Here is a 15,233-nt window from a genome sequence, read left to right as displayed (position 1 = left end):
GAGAGTGCTTTTTAGCTTAGAAAAATGCTTTTCTGCTTCAAAAATAACTCATTTTAAAATTTGCTAGAATGCATCATGCTTTATTTCATCTTGTGATGTTAGTATGAAGAGGCACATTATCTGCTCATGCTGTTTAGGTTATAAAGAGTAAGTATTCTCTCATCTGCCTCAGAGCTTTTGTCTTAGGCAGTTCACATTTTCTACGAGGGGCTCAGGGCTTGCAGGTAAAGGAGTAGTTAACAAAAGAAGTTGACCTTCCTTTGAAGCAATCATGTTCAACTTTTTGTCTTCTAACTACCACTGTGATGAGCATTTGGAAATGTCTGTCATTTTGAGGTTGGGGGTTAAATTTCCTTTCAGTTCAAAAGAGAGAAGATGATTGTTATAGTCTTAGTCATTAAGAAGTCATTATCCTAATTGGGCTGTCCTAACTGTGGTTGGCAATTTTTATTCTATTCCTTTGGCAAGATTTGATTATTTTTAACTCCTAAGAGAACAAAGATCTGGGGAAAAACCAATTTATCTGTCTCAATAATAGAGACCCCTTTCTTGTGCTTTCTTTCCCTGAAAGATATAGCAACTTATATAATCTTTGTTGGACCTTATTGAAGTTTTAATTTTGGTGGGTGTGTATTGAATCCACGGTATAGTCCTCGAAGAACAAGGCAAGGGACAACTAAACAATTTCAACTTCCTTTTAGGCTGCCTGTTAATAGAGTCATTTTGATCAAGTCATGGTCATAAGGGCCTATGCAAGCTATGCATAGCCCACAAAACCTGTTTTTCAGCTCTGTTACATGCAGTCAATAGACTCAACTTTTTTATCACTGCTAGATGCTGTAATCTATGAGTAAGGCTATGGAGGAACACAGGATGGGGGGATATTTAATTCCAACGTGGCATGGATCTGAAAAATATTGTTATAGAGATTTGATATTTGAGAAGGTGAAGAATGGATGGGATTTTATAAGTATTGGTATTCTGGAAGTACATGTGTGGAAGAAGGGAATCAGCAGCTTGAGTGAAGATGGAGGTAGGATGTAGTAGGATGTTTTTATAGTTGGCTGTTTGTGGTTTGAGGTATTGAACATTTACAATGTGGGATGGAGTCAGGCCATAAAGTGCCTTGAATGTTATACAGGGAATGGGGACATTTTATTTGGTGTGGTGAGGAGCCACTGGGCATTTTTCTAAACATTTTAGCATATATTAATTGTATGGGGGTTTCATTGTGGCATTTCCCTATATGTTTGCAGTGTACCTTGGCTAGATTCATCCCTAACATCAATCTCCCCCGTCTTCCCTACTTAAACTGATTTCAACAGATTTCTTCTGTTCTATTTTCATACAAGTGTATGAAGTACTTGAACCATATTCACCCTCCTTTAATATCTCCATTCCCCCTTCCATTAGTACTTACTCCATAACAGGCCCTGTTTTACATTTCTGTCCTTCATTTTTGAAAGTGTATATTCATTGTTTAAAGGGGTTTTGCTTTGTATTTCAACTGTGAATATGTTGTATTTTAATCAGATTAACCGGGGATTAAGAGTCACTGCTTTTAAAGACAATGTTGACAATGTAATAGTAGCTATATTTGCGAGTTTAATGAGGGATGTTTCTTTTAATTGGTTAATTCTTTTGATCAGATTAATTCTTTTACATTAATCCACCAAATATGTTTAGTTATTGTTATATGCAAGACAACTTTATGTTGGAATAAAATATACATAAAAGTAGGTCTGTCTCACAAAGAAAATTTAGCAGAATATTTCATTTTCTTATTTTTTCTTTTAAAGGACAAAGGACATCATTCTATTTCTGCTTTAAGCATTAACTATTGCATACTTATTAAGAGGATTGTATCTTCAAAAATACCCTTTATATTTTAACAAGTTTTGATCAATTTTGAATATAGTCTGTTTTGGCCATGAAACTTTATTTTTTTTATTTTTATTTTTTTCCTTTTTCTTTTATTATTCATATGTGCATACAAGGCTTGGTTCATTTCTCCCCCCTGCCCCTACCCCCTCCCTTACCACCCACTCTGCGCCCCCCCCCGCCCCCCTCCCGCCCAATACCCAGCAGAAACTATTTTGCCCTTATTTCTAATTTTGTTGTAGAGAGAGTATAAGCAATAACAGGAAGGGACAAGGGTTTTTGCTGGTTGAGATAAGGATGGCTATACAGGGCACTGACTCACATTGATTTCCTGTGCGTGGGTGTTACCTTCTAGGTTAATTCTTTTTGATCTAACCTTTTCTCTAGTTCCTGGTCCCCTTTTCCTATTGGCCTCAGTTGCTTTTAAGGTATCTGCTTTAGTTTCTCTGCGTTAAGGACAACAAATGTTAGCTAGTTTTTTAGGTGTGTTACCTATCCTCACCCCTCCCTTGTGTGCTCTCGCTTTTATCATGTGCTCATAGTCCAATCCCCTTGTTGTGTTTGCCCTTGATCTAATGTCCACATATGAGGGAGAACATATGATTTTTGGTCTTTTGGGCCAGGCTAACCTCACTCAGAATGATGTTCTCCAATTCCATCCATTTACCAGCGAATGATAACATTTCGTTCTTCTTCATGGCTGCATAAAATTCCATTGTGTATAGATACCACATTTTCTTGATCCATTCGTCAGTAGTGGGGCATCTTGGCTGTTTCCATAACTTGGCTATTGTGACTAGCGCTGCAATAAACATGGGTGTGCAGGTGCCTCTGGAGTAACCTGTGTCACAGTCTTTTGGGTATATCCCCAAGAGTGGTATTGCTGGATCAAATGGTAGATCAATGTCTAGCTTTTTAAGTAGCCTCCAAATTTTTTTCCAGAGTGGTTGTACTAGTCTACATTCCCACCAACAGTGTAAGAGGGTTCCTTTTTCCCCGCATCCTCGCCAACACCTGTTGTTGGTGGTGTTGCTGATGATGGCTATTCTAACAGGGGTGAGGTGGAATCTTAGCGTGGTTTTAATTTGCATTTCCTTTATTGCTAGAGATGGTGAGCATTTTTTCATGTGTTTTTTGGCCATTTGAATTCCTTCTTTTGAGAAAGTTCTGTTTAGTTCACATGCCCATTTCTTTATTGGTTCATTAGTTTTGGGAGAATTTAGTTTTTGAAGTTCCCTATATATTCTGGTTATCAGTCCTTTGTCTGATGTGCAGCTGGCAAATATTTTCTCCCACTCTGTGGGTGTTCTCTTCAGTTTAGAGACCATTTCTTTTGACGAACAGAAGCTTTTTAGCTTTATGAGGTCCCATTTATCTATGCTATCTCTTAATTGCTGTGCTGCTGGGGTTTCATTGAGAAAGTTCTTACCTATACCTACTAACTCCAGAGTATTTCCTACTCTTTCCTGTATCAACTTTATAGTTTGTGGTCTGATATTAAGATCCTTGATCCATTTTGAGTTAATCTTGGTATAGGGTGATATACATGGATCTAGTTTCAGTTTTTTGCAGACTGCTAACCAGTTTTCTCAGCAGTTTTTGTTGAAGAGGCTGCTATTTCTCCATCGTATATTTTTAGCTCCTTTGTCAAAGACAAGTTGGTTATAGTTGTGTGGCTTCATATCTGGGTCCTCTCTTCTGTTCCACTGGTCTTCATGTCTGTTTTTGTGCCAGTACCATGCTGTTTTTATTGCTATTGCTTTGTAATATAGTTTGAAGTCAGGTATTGTGATACCTCCTGCATCGTTCTTTTGACTGAGTATTGCCTTGCCTATTCGTGGCCTCTTGTGTTTCCATATAAATTTAACAGTAGATTTTTCAATCTCTTTAATGAATGTCATTGGAATTTATATGGGAATTGCATTAAACATGTAGATTACTTTTTGGAGTATTGACATTTTTACTATGTTGATTCTACCAATCCATGAGCATGGGAGTTCTCTCCACTTTCTATAGTCTTCCTCAATCTCTTTCTTCAGAAGTGTATAGTTTTCCTTGTAGAGGTCTTTTACATCTTTTGTTAGGTTTACACCTAGGTATTTGATTTTTTTTGATTGGCCAAGAAACTTTAAAAAGTATGGTACTTGATGGTTGGTTAAATGATTGCAGATTACACTAGAAATATCCTGGTTCCATTTATTTCTCTGTCTGATTGGGGGAAATGATGTAAATTCCACCTTGTAAAATTATTTAGATTATTGGGAATTTTAATTTTAATGCAAGAACTAAGAGGGCTAAATGTTATTTTACACTGATATGAATTATTTTCATTGCTAGGATTGAATTGCAGAAGGTGGGAAATGAAGCATGAAATTCTGAGCTGTGGGAAAGATGTTCAGGAAAGCCCGGGAAAATCACTGTTGTGATTTTATTGCACTGTTGTTGACTTCCTCTCTTTTGGTGATCTTATCCCATTTTACCTCCTTTACTCAAGCTTGTGGTCTCAGTATGTGGTCTGACTATGTGCACTGTTTCTATATTGTCTGCTTTGGGCATCCCATCCTCTGACATTCACCACCAGTTCGTTCTCTGTACTACCCCAAATGTAGCTCCTACTTGGACCCCAGGAGGAACTAAATCCATTGGTTCTACTTTTTGTGGTTGCTCATTCCTGTCATGTTCTCACTTGACTCCTTAGTTGCACACCCTTGCATTGCTCTCATTTTGCCATACTCACCTGGTAAAACCCTCTCTATTTCAACCTAGATATTTCCCAGTTCTCCATGCAGCTGACCATGACTGGGGATGCATACAGCCATCTCATCTCTTCTTCCTAAATCTAAGACCTCAGCCATGATGCCTAGCATTTCAGTCATATTCCTCTAATGGCTATCCTTGTCTCTTCCTGCCTTCATCCTAATGCAATGCTAATTGACTTGCTTCTCATTTTACTGAGAAAAGAGAATTTCTGCCGATTCCATCCAGCACATTTATTCACATACCAGCCGCAGGGTCCGTACATTTCGCCTCCCATTCTGGTGTTCACTTATATTTGTATCTGAAGTATTTTGTGCACTTGACATCCCCCCCTTGGACCTTCGTAAACATTGTCTCACTGTTTCTACTCTGCCTCCTATACCTTCAGGTTTTCCTTCTCCATTGGATAAGTATCATCAGCCTGAAAGGAGTTGTTCTCTCATCTGAAAAAGACCCTTTCACTACCTTATCTATAACCTCTTTTCTTTGCTTCTCTTTATAGAAAGACTCTTTTAAAAGAAGAATTGTCTGTATTTTCTCTTTTAACTCCATGTTTAAATTTTTTCTCTTTAAATGTCATTTTTTGGCACCTTCCATTCTCCAAACTGTTTTTGTCAAAATCACAGGTAAACCCAAGTGTTGACAAATTGTATTATTTATTAACTCCCTTCAGTTATTAGCATTTGATAGCATTGTTCATTCCATTTTCTTGAAGTATCTTTTCTGGGACACTACACATTTCTAGTTACCTTCTAACTCCTCTACATTTCCTGTTCATTCTGTCTCAATTATTATTTTTCTCAAATCTCTTTCTTGGGCTGGTAAAGTGGCTCAAGAGATAGGATACCTGCCTAGCAAATATGAAGTTCTGAGTTCAAACCCCAGTCCCACCAGATAAAAAAAAAAACCCAGAATATAAAAATCTTGCCATGACCTTGGAGAACTCTGTGGTTCATATGCTGAGTAGTAATGTCACCTAAATTTATTTCTCTGGCCTGGACTTTTTCTATGAATCAGCAAACTCATGCCACCAAATCCAGAGTGATTATGTGGCAAGTATACTTGAGTGTCTATAGGCTCCATGAACGTAGCAAACCAGTAAGTGCTTTCAAAGGCTTCTCATCACATTTGATGGTGACTCCCTTTCTCTAATTGCTCAGGCACACAACTCTGGGAGTCCTCATTGCAACCTCTTTTTTCTTTAATCAGCACCCAGTCAGTCTGCAGTTCTGTTCACTCCATCTATCATATCTATCTGTAATGTCCACTTTTCACCACTCCACTCGTTATTACCCTAGCCCACCCACTATTATCATTTGGCTTAACTATTCTGATGATTTGAAAGTCTCCCTCTTTATTTCACAGTTACGGTGACCCCTTTAAAGTCTTTACTTCTGTAATTGCAATTCCACATTCATGGTTTTCCCATTTCACTCTGATTAAAATGTACACGTACATGAGGTGATAGATACACTGATGACTCTGACTTGATCATTACACAATATACAAGCATTAAAACATCACAAAATACACCATAAATTTGTACTATTCTGTGTTAAAAGTAAAACAAAACAGCCAGGTGCCAGTGATTCACTCCTGTAATTCTAGCTACTCAGGAGTCGGAGATCAGGAGGATCGTGGTACAAAGCCAGCCTGGGCAAATTGTTTGCGAGACCCTATCTTAAACATACCCAACACAAAACAAGGCTGGCAGAGTGGCTCAAATGATAGAGTGTCTGCCTAGCAAGCAAAAGGCCCTGAGTTCAAACCCCAGTACTATCCAACAGAATAAAACAAACACAATGTTGTGTTCTTGTCATAATGAGCAAGCACTTTGTGATTCTTCTTCATCTATCTTACCATTTCCAGACAAAGACTGCCACCCCCCCACCCCCATGGCTTCCTTTCCTGCCTCTCTGCCCTTTTGCCTACTCTGTACCAACAGTGCAAGGCACACTTCTGCTCTGTGTGACTTGTGATCCATTGTTTTGTCAGAACTCCTCCCACTCCTATTTGCATGGCTTCAAGTATTACTCAAATGTCACCTTCTCATTGAGACCTTTCCTCAATTTGAATTAGAATCTTTTTCACAATCTCAAGCTCTATGAAAGTAGGGAATTTTGTCTGTCTTTATTCATCTTTATTTCCCCATTTCTTACCACTGTAATTTGAACATAGTACATGCCCAATTAATACAGTTGGTTCTCTGTATCTGTGTGTTCCACATATATATATTCAACCTACTGTGGAATGAAAATATTTGGAAATAACTGCATCTATACTGAACATGTACAGACTGTTTTTTCATATTCCCTAAGCAATTCAATTCAATCACTATTTATAGACAACTTATATTCTATTAGGTATAAATAATTTAGAGATTATTTAAAGTGGATATACATAATTTATATGCAAATGCTATAGCATTATGAATTGTGCATTAGCTATTTCCAAAGTTATACTCGTATCTTTACTTAAAAGGCAGTATCACAGGGTGAGTTTTCAATAAAACCACTCATTTCCTTCTTTGTCAAATGCTTTAGATTCTCCTCATGTATGAATTTTCTTTCTTCTAAGTCTTTCTACTCCATAAATATGTATTTTGTAAAGACTGTGTGAGATTTAATGTATTTACTCTTCATGGGTATGTAAAGTGTTGTCCTCTCCCTCTTCACCTGGGGAGCCATTAGAATGGTTATATGATAATGTGTTTATTATCATACATACAGCATCTTAATAAGCAGATTTTTATAAATTTTAACAGAATTTGTCTATACAGGTGGCGCACTGTTCCAGCCTCTGCCTCTCCATTACCATAGTCCTGAGTTGTACCAGTAGTGTGGTTCATGCTGTGATTTCTGTTAGAGTGTTTGTTCTTTTTTCCCTCTGTGAGGGGTTACATCATTCATACAAAATTTATGTTTTTTGAGTGGTTATCTTATGAGTGGAGTTTAAATCTTTGTATTCCCTAAGTATATTATAAATGCATGTTGTTAGGGAATTGCATTCTTGGGAATTCTATCAGTGTTGTAGCCTCTCCTGGAGTCTCTTTAGAACATCCTCTGAGGACTCTCCTGAATTCTGGTTATCACTTCCTCCTCATATGAGCATGAAATAAGCCAATGTAAGATGTTTGTAAATGTAAACAATAGAGAAGCAGTTGTAGAGAGATAACAGAAAAGGATCAAATTGATAAGGAGACTGACTATGTAAATGATAAATCTTACTCTATGACAACTTGCTTTCATTTTTTGCTATGATTGGATTTTATAGCCATATTCACCTTTTACATAATCAAAATTATGTCATGAGTGGCTTATAGCAGTAGCTATGATATAAAAGTGATTATTTACTTCTCAGAATCATGAAAATCTTTCCAGTCTTGACTTCAGACTGCCATTTTTATCTCATTCTCTGTTTTAGCATGAACTGGCATGGTATTGGTAAAAACAAACCAAATGTCTCCAAGCATTGTTTGTCACTGATCTGGATTAGAGAAATGTTAAGAATTCTAAATCACTTTGTATATTTTCAGAAGTTTGTACATTAAAAGGTACCGTTGATAATTTGATTTTTTTGAAAGACTGTATTACAGTGATTTAAAATTTGTAGTTTAGAAAGAAATTCCTATGGCTGGTGGAATGACTCAAGTAGTAGAGCACCATCCTAGCCAAGTATGAGGCTCTGAGTTCAAACCCTAGTACCATCACAAAAAAAAAAAAAAGAAATTCCTAGTCAGATGACCATGTCATTCTCAATTGCATTGTTGCCCATTAGTTAGTGATCATTTTCTTATTCATAAACATAATACTATTGGTAAATGTATAGTTGATTGGCTTAACTATTATATTGGTTGAAACATATTGAATGACTATAATTTTTTGGTAAAGCCAGTGTGGTCTTTCCATCTTGTACCAGAAGAAAATAATCTCTTAAGGTTCTAAACTTAATAATGTCTCTGATGGTTTTGACCCATGGTGATAATGGATGGGCAATAAGTGACATTACCTAGAGTATGAGATGTGTAGGACATTCCAAAGCAAACATTTTTCCTTTACAAAATTGTCCTGCCTCCATGTGAAGGCTTCCTAGGACTGCACAGCTCTGCTGCTTGGTCTTGTTTCCACTCTTGGGGAGAACTTGAATAAGGCACTTTTAATCATATAGCAACTCTCCAAATGTGTGAAGATCCCTCCCCTCCTCTCTCTTCCCCTCCCCTTTCCTCCTCTCCCCTCCCCTCCCCTTGCTTTTCCTCTCCCTTCTTTTCTCTCTCAGCTTTTTAAAATTAGTCTTGTTTGTGCTTGTATCACTGTGGCTGTGCAGGGCTGAATAAAGTAGGGGCAGACAGATTGGTTAGATCCTTTGTCATTTTTGTTACTTGTTTGGATTTGTATGTCCTGCTTCACTATGGTTATCACATTGGATATTTTGTCAGTATCCTTAAATATAGTTTATTACATCACTTACCTGTGTTCTTTTTTCTAATAGTGTTACTGCCTGCTTTTGGCAGATAAAACCTGTGGTATCTTGCTGTGTTGTTGATGCCTCCCTTATTTTTTTATCCCTCATGAGTAGCCTCTTCACTCACTATACCTATTTCTACTCAAGTTTCACCTTTTAAACCATCTTGCCAAGTTGATAGCCACCCCTTGGCTCTAGTCTTTCTCTTTTATTATCATATTATTCTCCTAATGCAGAACTTACTCTGTTCATGGTCTGTCTCTCTCTTTTTTTGGTGTGAGCAGTACTAGAGTTTGAATTTAGGGCCTATACTTAGTAGGCAGGTGTTCTACCACTTGAGCCACTCTGCCAGTCCCTGATTCTGATTAGGGAATCTCAGCTTGAGCAATCCATGTCTTCCTTAGACATGTGTTCAAGTCCCTCCATACGTCTCCTGTAGCCTATCCCACTAGTGAAACAGGGACCACAAAAGAAAAGAAAAGAAAAGAAAAGGAAAACCACCTTTTGTATAGTCAGCTTGCCTGTTGACCAGTTTACTCTGTTGATTAAACTAACTTTCTTTCCCTTTTTGTTTAATTGCTGATCAATCTAGTAGTGAAGATTAATTCTCTTTGCTCTCCAATTAGGCTAAGCAGCTCTCTACCCCTTACCTCTCTCTGACCCTCAGAGCATTAAACCTGCTAGCCAAGATATACAGCTTCAGAGAAGTAGCACTGGACACCTAGAGAACCAAGGCCAGTGGCCACAGTAAATATGTGTCTGGTCACGCAGTTAAGCTGAGCCCTTTAAAAGGTGGACATTTTCTCTCAGAAGAGGAGCTGACAATGCTTTGACTCTTCCCTATCCTCTTCTTTGTCTGATGAACAATCAACATTTCCTTTTCCTCAAAACCTTGTAAATTGTGAATTAGCACTGAGGGCAGGGGATAGGTTTTCCTGCAACACACACAGATTATTAGCATAACTGAGTTACCTTGTTCTCTGAACTTGTGTTTCTTCACATTGCCTTGTGCTTTTGCTGGGATCTGTTTTCTATCCAAACTCTATACTTCAAGGCCATATGAACTGCTTCTTCTTTTGTGAAGATTTATCTCCTTACCCTACCCAAAAGTAATCTCTCTCTCTAAATCTCTAGTTATCTTTGCCTTAATTATAGAGCTTAGGCATTTCTTTCTTTTGTATGGTTATGTCTTATATCTGTTGTAGGTCACTAAAGACAAATGCTTAGCCCTAGCCTCCTGCTCAATAAATATTGAAGGAATGTAAGAGTGTTGAATGCATTTAAAGAAACTAAGTGCCCCTTTACTGTTTACTTATCAGTCCTGGGTGTTAGTTCTCCTTTGGTTGTGTTTAGTTTTTCCATTTCCAAATTAATGTCAGCTAACCTTAGAGTGTAAAGCAGTGTATATGTTATCCTGCTTGACTTTTTTTTGTGTGGGGGCAGTAATTTAGTAAGGAGACTGAGTATATAAGTAATAAAACATGGCAGAAATTGAGATACAGAGACTGGTTCTTTGGGCAAGTGCTACTGTGTCCTAGTCACTGGCCCATGAACTTGACATCTAATTGTGTGGACTCTTCTTAGCAGTTCTGTGTTACAGAGGAGAAGACTGTTGCTTGTGAGTGAGCTATTTGAAGTTACTCAGCTGACATCTCTTGTCAAGATTGTAATTCAGGTATACTAGACTAGAGCCTCGTGTGATATGTAAGGCGAAAGGATATTTTGTGAGTACCAAAATAGAATATTTTAAAAAAGTTAATCTTACCTGTTTTGAAGAAATTACAGAGGCTTTCTTTCAACTGTTTTCTTTAGTTTTGGAGAATTAAAATAGACTTGATTTCTACAACCCTCTGCCACTTCCCTCTTTTATGGCTCATAAGAGTCTCATTACTGAAATGTCATTAATTTTATTGGGCCCTGAAGGATGTTACTTACTCTTGATGAGTCCTGAGGGTTTTTGGGGGTATTACTCTCATTTTAACTCTTCCTGGTGTAATTGGATCAGTGTGAGGCATTTGACTTAATTGGTTTCAGTTTGTCAGAGGAGAAAGACATTTTCCTTGGTGCTGTGCTAAGTGTGTATCTTCCAAGACTCCCTGCAGAAATGAAAATTTTCAGAGTCAACAGTACTCAGGACCTCCTAGAGGTCTGGCTCAGCCATGAATGGGAAATACTCAAAAGTAGCCACAGGTAGGGTTTTGGGAACATGGATGTTCTATTTTCACATAGTAAAATAACTCATGCCCCAATCTGCAAGTATTTTACAGAATTGTCAACATGAGTTATTTTCTTTGTATTTCTCTAGAATGTTTTTGTTGAAATTCATTCTTTTTTTAATTAAGCACCTAATGTAGTGAATGCCTAGAAAATAAAGCAGGTGTAGAATTTAGAGAGAGTTATTTAAAATAAGCTTTTTTTTTTTAATTTTGTTAGTACTGTGGTTTGAACTCAGGGCCTATACCTTCAGCCACTCCACCAGCCCCTTTAAAGTATTTGAATAACATATACCTTCATACGTCTTTAGCAATCAGTATTTTGTTGTAAGAGGATACCTCTAACAGTAATTTTTTCACTTTATAGCACATATGAGATACCTAGAGAACTCAGGAAAATGTACACCTGGGTTATTGGGGTTTGAACTCTTGCTAGGCAGGCACTCTTACTCTTGAGTCACTCTGCCAGCCCAGTCTTGTTCTTTTTCATCTGTAACTAATGTCTTCTTTTGCCAGGTTCCTTTTGGAGAATCCTTAGATTTATAGTTTACTAACTTCTTGCTTCCCAAGTATTTGGAGCACTTTCTACTTTCCACCTAAAATACATACAAACACCATCACCCCTACAAACCCTTGTACCTTGATCCCATCATAATGAAGGCAGTTGGGATTCCTGGCTCCCTAGCCTTTTTTTTTAACTCCCCAGTTGACTAATCTAAGGAGTATGTATATATTTTTTAATTTTTAATTTTGACCAGTTGACTGGTCAAAGGGGTGTGTATATATTTTTTAATTTTACTTTTGGCAGCACTGGGGTTTGAACTCAGGGCCTCATACTTGCTAGGCATGTGCTCTACCATTTGAGCCATTCCACCAGTCCAAAGGGGTGTATATTAAACAAAATAATTTTACTAATGAATTAGTTAAAACTAGTGATATATAATAAGTATAGTTATTACTGTAAGTCATTATAATTAGTGTTTTTGTAGATACTCTTCATTTGCTAAGCAGGGGTATTTTATGTACTCAGTAAATGGTCCTCAACTAAACATACAGTCTTAATAATTTCTTTGTCGAAGTGAGTAGTTTTCATGAATAGTAGTCTTGTTGGGTTGTATATCTTATTGGCAGTCTAACCTAAGAAAAATGCTTAGTGTGGAGTTGTGTATAGGAGCTATATCAACCTGTAAGAAAATTGCAGTTAGTTTTCTGAAGGTAGCTGTCCAGTTAAGATGACATCTTATGTATTAATATGGCCAGCACCTTGGCTGTGTACCTCAGGGCACAGACTGATGAGAGAGGACGCAGAGGTACCTGTGGTGTAGTGACTTCCGATGTTTGTGACTATCACTGAATCACTTGTTCTGTTGTAGAGTGCAAGTGCTATGAGAGAGTTTCCGCCATGGTGTCTGTGAAGCAGAAAGCGATGATTTGGAAGCCAGCAGGGAATAACTTCAGGGGAAAGAGAAAGTGGGGTTTGATGTTGGATTCTAGCAAGTATGTAGCCATACATGAACTGGAGTCATGTTCCCCACCAGACTAGAGCCTCATCCAGAATACAGAAGGAGGAGAGTATGTGATCAAGTAGAGCATCCTGTTTCTCTGATATAGATACCATGAGTAGAAACTATGGTTTGGGAACATGTTCCTGAGTTCTAGACTGTTAGGAAAAATCTCTGAATAATTATAAGCCTGGTAATGCCCCTTCCTACACTGGTTTTTGGCCCTTGAGAAAATTTTTGTTGAACAGTTTTACTTTTGTGTGTGATAGACTGATGTAGAGAAAGAGATGCTAGAAATACACAATTAAAAAAATCAACAGTTGCCAGGTGCTGGTGGCTCATGCTTGTAATCCTAGCTACTCAGGAGGCAGAGATCAGGAAGACCATGGTTCGAAGCCAGCCTGGGTATTTCATAAGACCCTACCTCGAAAAACCCTTCACAGAAATAGGGCTGGTGGAGTGGCTTCAGGTGATGGCCCTGAGTTTAAGCCCCACTACTGCAATTAAAAAAAAAAATCAACAGTAGCAGAATAGTATAGTAGTTCTCTTATTTGTGTTTTCCCTTTCAGTGGTTTCAGCTATCTGTGGTCAGCTGTGGTCCAAAAATATGAAATGGAAAATTCTAGAAATAAACAGTTTTTAAGTTTTTTTGTCACACATAATGAAATCTTTCACCATCTTGCTCCATCTTGCCTGGAATATGAAACATTGCTTTGTCCAGTGTACCCCTGTTGCACATACCACCCACCCAGTAATCACTTAAGAGCCATCCAGGTTATCAGACTGACTGTTGCAGTATTGCAATTTTTGTGTTCAGGTAATCCTTATTTTATTTAATAATGGCCTCAAAGCATGAGAGCATTGACACTGACAATTTACTACACCAAAGAGAAGCTTTAAAGTATTTCACTTAAATGAGAAGGTGAAAGTTCTGAACTTAATAATGAAAGAAAAAAATTGTATGCTGGGTTCACTCAGATCTATGATAAGAACAAATCTTATATCCATGAAATTGTGAAGAAGGAAAAAGAAATCCATGTCAGTTTTGCTGTCATTTTTCAAATTGCAAAATTTATGGTCACAGTGCTTAATTAAGAAGAAAAACATGGGTGAGGATCTAGTTCAAAACCCAGTGAGAGGGAGAGGTAGATAAAATAATGAAAAAGGCATATTTAGTACTATGTAAGGTTCAGGCATTAACCAGGGGTTTAGCAAATATCCCCTGCAGATAAGGGAGGGATTATTGCAGATACTATTCAATTCTTTCCTCAGTTTTTACAGCTGCTATTTGAAATAGGAAGAAACTGAGGCAAAGAGATGAAATGTCTCCTTGTATTGCATACCCACAGCAGCAAACTTGTAACCAAACTATATTCTATGTTTACATTCTCACTAACTCATTGATTCTGGGCCCTGGGATGATTTTGTGCCTTAGAGGACATTTGACATTGTATATTTTTATTTTCATGACTGGGGAGGGTGCCACTGGCATCTGGTGGATAGAGGCTAGAGGTAATACAAAACATGGTATAATACATGGGACAGCCCCAGCACAGAGAATTATCTGTCCCCAAATATGAATTGTGTGCAAGTTGAGGAATTCTGCACTTCCACATTTTGTAACCATTCTTCACGTAGACATCTGTTAAGTTTTCTCTTAATTGTAGAGCTAATTTAAGAAAAAAATGTTTAACTTATTCCTAGTTTTTGGATTGTGCAACAAAGTATATTCAGTTCATTTATACCACTTCAGTATTGATATAACATCTTAAACCATTTTAATTGCATAAGTAATTTGGATTGCATGTTCTAAGTAAGATAGACTATCAGCAAAAATTGAATCAGCTTTTGTAAAGTACCTTACTGATAACATCAGGAAGCCTGTAGTAGATTCTCATGTGTAATAAGTGCCACAGATTCTGTATCCTTCATGCAGGTTGTGGCATTTGCCTCACAGAACACAAAACACAAACATTTCCTGTCTGTTTGAGGGAGAGCCTACTGATTTCCTACATGTACTTCTTGGTAAGGGGCATTACTACCAATGGTTAAAATATAGCATATTTACGAAAGGAATGGCTTAGACTTTTCTCTTGGAAAATTTTGATTCTGATTATCAGCAATGAATGCTCTTCTCTGGGAATCTGGATTTGTAAAATCTTTTTTCTACAATTTTCATGCTACTTAAAAAAGAATGCTATGTTAAAATAAAGTTTAAAGGCACCAATAAAAGTCCTTCTAGTCCAAGTGAGCATGCTGGTAATTTGATGAATAATTACTTGTATATAAGAATTTGTTGTTTTGTGACATTTACTATCCTATTACCTCAGCTCCTTGAATGTTAGGATTGTAGGCATGAGCTACTAAGCCTGGTCTGTATGTAGTTTTAATATACATGCAAGACAGTATGTGAATCCCA

General features: G+C 37.4%; 1 protein-coding gene across 11 annotated transcripts in view; it reads left to right on the top strand.

Annotated features, from left to right (window-relative positions):
• The window catches only part of Kdm4c (lysine demethylase 4C), a 365,075-nt gene that overhangs the window by 144,008 nt on the left and 205,834 nt on the right, over positions 1 to 15,233 (top strand). The window lies entirely within an intron of this gene.

This window comes from Castor canadensis, chromosome 13 (genome assembly GCF_047511655.1).
Source record: "Castor canadensis chromosome 13, mCasCan1.hap1v2, whole genome shotgun sequence".
Lineage (NCBI taxonomy): Eukaryota > Metazoa > Chordata > Mammalia > Rodentia > Castoridae > Castor > Castor canadensis.
This window is presented reverse-complemented; position numbering and strand designations above follow the sequence as displayed.